The sequence below is a fragment of the Symphodus melops genome, assembly GCF_947650265.1.
Source record: "Symphodus melops genome assembly, chromosome: 6".
In the NCBI taxonomy this organism is placed as follows: domain Eukaryota; kingdom Metazoa; phylum Chordata; class Actinopteri; order Labriformes; family Labridae; genus Symphodus; species Symphodus melops.
Window position 1 is genome coordinate 4,549,708 of NC_136696.1, and position 8,116 is coordinate 4,557,823.

The window sequence follows — 8,116 nt, forward strand, 5'->3', positions numbered from 1 at the left end:
TCATTTTTAAAGTCATTTTAATTTATATGTGAGTGTGTGTGTGTGTGTGTGTGTACATATGTATACATATGTATATGTATGTATTATGTGGATTTATGGATTATATGGATCAGTATAATAGATCTCCTTTGAGCATGAGTTCTATGGCTGTGCTTTGGCAATGATTGATTATAGTTGAGGAAGTTACAAGTTCACTGAAGCATTACAGAAACTGTATTTACTTTATTTATATCAAATCCCAACTCAGACCCTAACTGTACCTCATAGGTTATGCTTTTAAACCAACACGTTGAAATCAGCACATTCACTTACACAGTGTCTGACTTGGGCAATCATCATTGGGGTAAAATGGGCTGCAGACTGAGAAACAATTCAAACTTTAAAACACATGTCAAAGTCAGAAAGAAATGCAACAACAGAAGATCCTGTAAATTAAAAAAAGGGCAGTAAAAAGTGAAAACATCTGCATTAACAACAAGCAGTCTACAAATACTGGAGAGAGTGAGGGACACAAGGCAGTCAACCTATTATAAATCCCACAGAACAATAAACACCGCCAGATCAGAGTCTCTGACGACCACTCCCACTGTCTGTGGTGCAAAAACACAATGTTTTAACATTAACAAGAAACCCATGCATCTTTAATTGAACAGATAACTCTGCTGTGTGTTTGATCCCATAGGATGGGCCACAAAATGTAAAGCTAGTCCAGCCTTCACTCCAACAAGTCTGGCCCTCTAAGGGGCCTGGTACTTCTAATAATAATAATAATAATAATAATAATAACGATAAATTGGACATATATAGCGCTTTTTGAGATACTCCAGATGCTTTAACAAGAAAAAACAAACAAAATCAACAAAACAAAAATGACTTGGACATCAGCACAACGATGAACCGTGTGAGGATGGGAGTTAGTGGTTGTAGGCAGCGTTGAAGAGGTGGGTTTTTAGGAATTTCTTGAAGGAGGTGAGTGTAGGGGAATCTCAAATGTTTTTTGGAAGTTAGTTCCAGAGGTCGGGAGCAGCAGTCTTTTTCTCCCGATGGAAATCTTTTGGGGTGTTGCAGCTGATTTGCCTTTGTGGGCTTGTGTTTGCAGGAACCCAACTGGTTTGAATTGCCCTTTAGTGTTGTGCAAACCAATTTCCAATTTCCAAAACCAATGCTGCTATGAGCCTTGAAAATACCATCCCAGTTCAGCTGCCAATATTTTAGATTCAGACCGAGAAAACATTAATGTGGTTACACCACTTTCGACAGCTTGTTTTAAAGTTTTATGACACCATGTTTCCTTTTGCTTTAATTTTCTATTCAAGCCAGTTCTCACAAGCATTACTCATAAAGATTAAAGGACACATCATAAAACTGAATAAAAAGGACTTGGAAGTCTTTGAGAAGTCCCCTCTCCATTTTTTTTAACATAAATTTAATTAGCTTGACGAAATAAAAATTTCTGACATGTTCAAGAATAATTCATTTTATATCAAAGTTCAGAAAATACAAATGTTTTCATACCGTTATTTGTTAAAGTGAAGATAAATGTTCCTCTGTATTTAAACTTCTGTTGACAAAGTATGTCTTGTTGACAGGACATGCAGGGAGGACAGTTAAAGACATACTCTTAACTCTTAGCCATAACTAGGGCTCTGTTCCAGAGAACATTTCTGCTATTTTTAGACCCTTCATTGGATTTTCCTCTTAGCTTCTAAGGGTCTCCACTGCAGTGATTGGATCAGTCTGTTTCATTCAGTTCCATACATGAGCTCACTGTGATTTCATTATGGTTTCCAGCCTTGTGTGGTAGAACTCACAAAACTTTGGGATGGGAATTTAAGAATGTGCTATTATAAACTTTAAAAAGGAAAACTTAAGATTGTTGATCTGAAATGATGTATTTTTTGTGCACTAAACAAATATTATTTAATTGTGTTGTTAACTTTATCAATGTATTAATCTCAACTATCTTTAATAAATTCATTGTTAAATGCTGGTCTAATCCCATAATATAAGGGGACTTTACTCAAAATTTTAGATTTGAGGTCAGAGCAAGTTCTGTGAGTATGCTGCACACAAACTACGGGGTCTCCAACGCACATATCCAAGGTTCTTCATCCGCACTTTGGCTTTCTCACATTGTGTTGCCATCTCTCCTGTCCTTTACGGTTAATAGCCCTACTTCGTGTGAATATTGCAATGATATGCAGGCTTTACAGTTAACCATATAAATGATTGTTTTTTTAACCAGACAGAAAAAAACTCATTGAGATTAAAAATCTTTTTCAAGAAGCAACACAAGTAACAGAGTTTCAGACAGACAACGAGCAGACAACAATATACTATATTAGGTTATCATATATTATACTTTGTTTTGGATATCCTGGGTTAATGACTGTTAAGTGGATAACTCCAGCCGTTACATATTCCTTCTTGAACATTAGCTTGCTAAAAGGCTAAAGGCACCATAATGTTACCCGTTAGAATCTGGAGATGTTTTCAAAAGAAAAGTTAAATTGTGGTCTTATGTACGGCACTCTGTTCATCTGTATAAGTTTATTTTAATCTTACTTTTTTGTTTAGGTTAAATCAACTAATAAGTCTTTAATTCTTGTTATAGTTGTTCTATGAGTTGTAGGTTCTGCAGTTGTGCCAGCTCAAGTCAAGAAGTTCTGTTGAGGCACCACCGACTAAAGCACAGAAGAAGAGCTTACTGGCCCTGCGTAGTAGGGATTTAACGATTCACGATACTGAGTTCACAATACTGAGTTCACGATACTGAGTTCACGATACTGAGTTCACGATACTGAGTTCACGATACGATTCTCTCACGACTTATTTTCAGAGAATCTGGAGGTGATTGGATCCTCTCAATGTGCTGTGGATTAAATGCTGCATCATGTTGGTTTGTGCTGTTTGTGAAGTTCTTGTTTGTCTTGTTGTAATATTTGCACTTAGTTTTTGTCTTTCATTTTCTGTCTCTGGAAGCCAAAATGCTTCCACTGCCATGATAACGTCTGCTTATTACAACCATCTCCTCTGCTCTACAGCTGCTGACGCTGCACGATACGACTGCCAGTCATTTTTCAGAGAACCGATTCGAACCTTGACTCTTTTGAATTGATTTTCAACTGCCTCACGATTAATATTTACATCCCTAGTCTACAATGAGTGTGTGCACCTTCAAAACAAGTTTTACTATCTGGCGGCTATAGCTCAGTTGATAGAGTTGTTGTCTCTCAACAGGAAGGTCAGGGGTTCAGTTCCCACCTGCAAGACACTTAACCCCCTGTGTCAGGGGCATGTGAATGTGTGTGAATGAATGATATTAGTTACTGATGCTGAATTTACATTACTATAGCACCATCAGTGTGTGAATGTGTACGTGTGACATGGCAACTTCTGTTTACAATTCATAATATGTAGAACTCAAAATTATACATTTAATCTACACGAATGATAAATTATCTAAACATAAATGGTTTAGTTTCCACACGTTTTGTTTGCTTGGAATGTTTACTGTGCAAAGTTATATTACATCTGTTTCTTAAGTTATCTCAACAAGCAATTATTAGTTAGCTCAAACTTAAGGGTTTGACTTGTTCTTAAAACTCAAAAAAAGCTGTGTAGACAGTTGCCTTGAAATGTTCAGTTTTGCTACCTTTTTTTATTTTTACAGTGCATGTGAAAAGGAATTGTAACTATGGCTTTGGTTGGTGTAAATTCTTTTGTGTTTGTAAAGACTTAGTTCCACAACATGGTGTCTGAACTCCAAAGGCTCGTCACCTTAGGAACCGATCGGGCCCTGCTGGAGGATCTCAGTTGGAGGCCATGCTTTTAGTGGCCGAGCAGATCACAGAGTTATGTGGGACCATATAATGCTTGAAGAACAGGCCAAAAGAAAACTAAAACTCACAGGTAGTCAGTAAAGGGAAGCAAGGATAAATTTAATGTGGCCACTTCTCCTGGTTAGCGTTTTTAATCTTTGGATGTAACACTTGCTGATGCTGGAGTTACATTCATTATTCAAGTCTGTAAGAAATACACACATGGATGACTTATTCTAAGTTAGTGGGTGAAGGACTTTTACCTGAGTTTTTTTTTGGTTTTAATTTGAGCAAAGCAGGATTGAACTTTCCAAGGTTTGTTTTTGGATTGATAACCTGTCGTCAACCCTGCCTGCCTCTGATCACCATTGTATTTTGTAAAACACCTCTGCCTTCTGTCCCTGACCACACGTTCTGCCTCTCACATGGACTATTCATTGTTTCCAGTTAAACTGTGTGAATTTAGCTGTTTTATCCTCTGTGGATTTCAGTTACTCTCAGACTTTCACTGTCCATCATACTTATCACTATTCATTATACCTGCCGACTCCCCATCCCTCTGCCTGTCTCTTACATTGAAGCAACAAAACGATGAAACCCTTAATGATGCATAACACTGTATCACAATCTTTTATGGATAATATCTGCAGGAATGGATTCTGTTGTCAGATGTAACACGCTACGTTTCAACATTCTGTTAATGAATTACTCATTGCTGTTTTACAAAGCGCTCACCTGCAAGTAAAGTCTGTCCAGTATTTCCTCTAGTGCAGCTTCTTGCTCTGTCACTCTTTTCTTCCTCTTCAGTCTCCTAGTCTCAGCCATTGTATCAAAGGACAGAGTTGGCTGAAGGCTGTCGTGTGAATAGTGCCGAAGACGTTTACATTTCTGTGGAGATGACAGTGTTTAGCAAATGAATGGATCTGAGAGAGATACTCTTCTCCCTGTTGAAAGTCATTGTACTATTAGATCTACTTATTCAAGGTGGGAAAGTTACTTAAGATTATTGCTGTTTATACTGAACCGACTAAAGTTCATCAGTTTGGTTTCCACATGGCCTTTTAATAGCCCTTGATATTCAAACAATGTTAAACTTGTCATGTGATTGACTGTTTTTACTTGTTTTTTTTACTGAGTCTGTGTATTTTATGGCAACTTGCATAAAAGAATTGGATTACTTTTATTACAGAATGGTTCCAGCTTCTGCAGCCACATGTCCGATGTGTCCTCGGGCAAGACACTTTACCCCAAATTGCTCCGGCGTATGTATAAATGGGATTAGTTACTTCTGATTGACACTTTAGTAATCTCTGTCATCAATGTGTGAATGGGCTTTCCCATGTCAAACTGCAAAGTTATTACATTTATATTTACATGCAAGCATTCATCCAATAATTGTTAGTTATTGATTAAATGAAATAGAGACTTGCACTACTAGTTCACATTCCAACCTTAAATCACATGCCTTTGCCTCAAGATGTGTCCTCCCTCTGGTTCATTTTTTTTTAAGAAGACAGCTCTTTTGGTTTTAATGCTTAAATTATAGTGCAGAAAAGACAAAACAGGCTCTGTGCCTAGCGTACAAGTGGAGCTGCTCAACACAACAAGCAGCTGTGTTTCAGAGGGAGTGCTTCATGACTTTTGTTTTTACTTCTTATTCTTGTGAATAACATTCATATTCACCACAATTCAAAATCATCGTAGCGATGTCTTTAATGGAGATAAAGCATAATTACTTTTTGAATGGCAAGATATAAGCATCAGTATAATCAATGCAAACATGTGGTCTCAGAGTTAAATGTTACATAAATTGTATTTTCTATGGTTGTAAACTTACAAATATAGAGGTTCAATAGAGTTCTAGTCATCTACAGCCATGTGTCTGCCTCCAGGTCTTTTAAAATATTAAAATATACGAGAGAAACTGTCAACCATAGCATTTCATTATAGCCATAGGCTAATTTACATCTGTAGTTCCATGGCAAGTTTGTGGTTAAAGTAAACAAAAGTTATACAATTATGATGACAAGCATCACCAATACCACAGCATCAAATAACTAAATAAAAAGAAACTTCTCTGAAAAAATAAATCCAAACATAAATTAACGTCATAATGACAATGGGTAATTATCATGGTAGACCTTGTTTGAGAACATTTTGATTTAATAGTTTAACAGCACTCACATGCATTTACTGCAGTGAAAACCAATGTTTCTCAACGAAAGTTAGCAAAGGAAAAAGAAGAGGAATTATCTGTGTGGGAGTGAGAAAAGAAAAATGGAAAAAGAGGAGAAGGAGTAAGCTTTGGGTTTACTGGCAGACATAATGGGGAATGGCGGATTGGAGGGGATCCCCAATGAGTTTCTAATTAGGCCCTCAAATCTGCCTGTGTCCCATCTGTTAAATGGTGGATGACGAGTTTTATGAACTAAACTGCAGCCAGTCAGCTCAGGAAGTTCCAAATGTTCTGGCTTCACTTAAGGCCAAGTAAGTTTATTCTTTATACAGTCTATTGAGAGGACTGAGTGAATTGTGATATCTGAGTCTGAGCAGGTAAAGCAGGTAAGTGTGTGATTGCTGGCTTATCGAACCTATATGAAGCCAATTTCTAAGGCCATGTAGTGCAGCCTCTCTCTGCTGCTCTGCTCCTTTTGTCAACGTGTATCACGTATCGCTGTAAAGGATAATATCCCCGCTTCCATCAGTCGCCTCCTTTGTTGGAGCAGGCTGGCTGATTTTAGCTACACGCCCGGGTCTCTTTTCATGCGAAAAATGTGTTGGCCCACTCAATTTCACCAGAGCTGATATTGAGGTCAGAGCGTCTGTGGCTTAATCTTGGTCATTTACAGCAGCTTCACTAAAAACACTCATCTCATTGCAGTCAACGCATGCTTCTAATTTGAGCTTCTTGTTAGTCGACCAGCTCATCCCCAGCTTGACCACTTGCATAGCAGATTTTTAAGTCAAGAGGAGATGACCCAGACAGTAATTTGAGTTTCAGAGCTGCATTGGGGACAGATTGACGGGGTCCTTTAATGTGGCGTAGCAATGGTCCGCTGTGTTTTTATCCCTGGTTGGAATCTAAATGGGCTGTCTGTATTTTGGCATATCATGACTGAGGTTTGCTTTCGGCCTGAGGTTGGAAGTAAACATGGACGAGGATAGAGGAGGAAAACTCCCGCAGTGAGTAATATCTTGTAACTTTTCAGGTTTAGTTGCCCCGAGGCTCTAAGTGCATCCCCACTGAGGAAACTGAGGTCACACTGCGGTTTTTATTATTATTTCTTAGGAATTTGGGTTTTTCTTACAAAGAAGGGAACATTTATATTCAAGAATGACAACCTTCTTTTTGATTGTTATTGTTATTTTTATTATTGTAGTATTTTAATTTGTATACTTTAATGTCAGTGAAAATAAATGTTTCCTCTTCAAAGATGTATTCAGTTTAAGCTCTGAAACTGCATTTTGGCCTCAAACTTTCACAGCACAGTTTCACAGCACAGTCTAAATAACTAAAATAAATACACTTTTTCCATCAAGCAATCTCACATACCATGCAAAACATTCATAACGTTGTATTATTGGAGTTAAGGTATATGCCATGATAGATTCAAGGTTATTCAAGGCTAGTGTTTTCATAACCTGACCCGTATAGAAAACAAACCCTAAAGCTTGTGTGTACATTATAACAGATCTGCTTTCTAAATGTAGATTCTTTGATCCATTTGTAAAAGCTGGAACAAAATGTGACATTTTTCTCACCTGCCATCAAGGTGAGATTAGCACGACTGCCTTCTAGATGCAACTCTTAAAGTATTTGTGTTTGCTGCCATCAGTGTGTGAATGGGGTTTGATTTAAGGTTTAAATGTGCTTTACAGGGATGTTACAAAGAAAATGGTATAATTTGACCTCTTAAATCAACAATTTTGGTTTATCCTTTAGCCTTAATAGAAATCTTTAAAAAACAAACAAACAAAAAAAAAAAAACAAAAAAAACAACAAAAACAAATGAACAACACATTTCAAATTTGGTAAAAAAAAAAAAAAGAAAAAAAAAAAAAAGTAGCCCAATTCGTGACTCAGTGGGAACAGTTGTGAAAAACCCTGCCGAGCTCAGCTGGGTCCATGCCGCCTCGCTCCTGTGGGCTTCCCCCTCTGAGCTCAGCAGCCAGCATGGAGCGACACATGCGGTTGTGGTGGTAGTTTGGCTCGATGTCATTTGTTGTGTGATCATCTGGCTCTGGTCTGTAATGATGCGTAACGGCGGTGAATTTATGCGCAATAACGCGACACA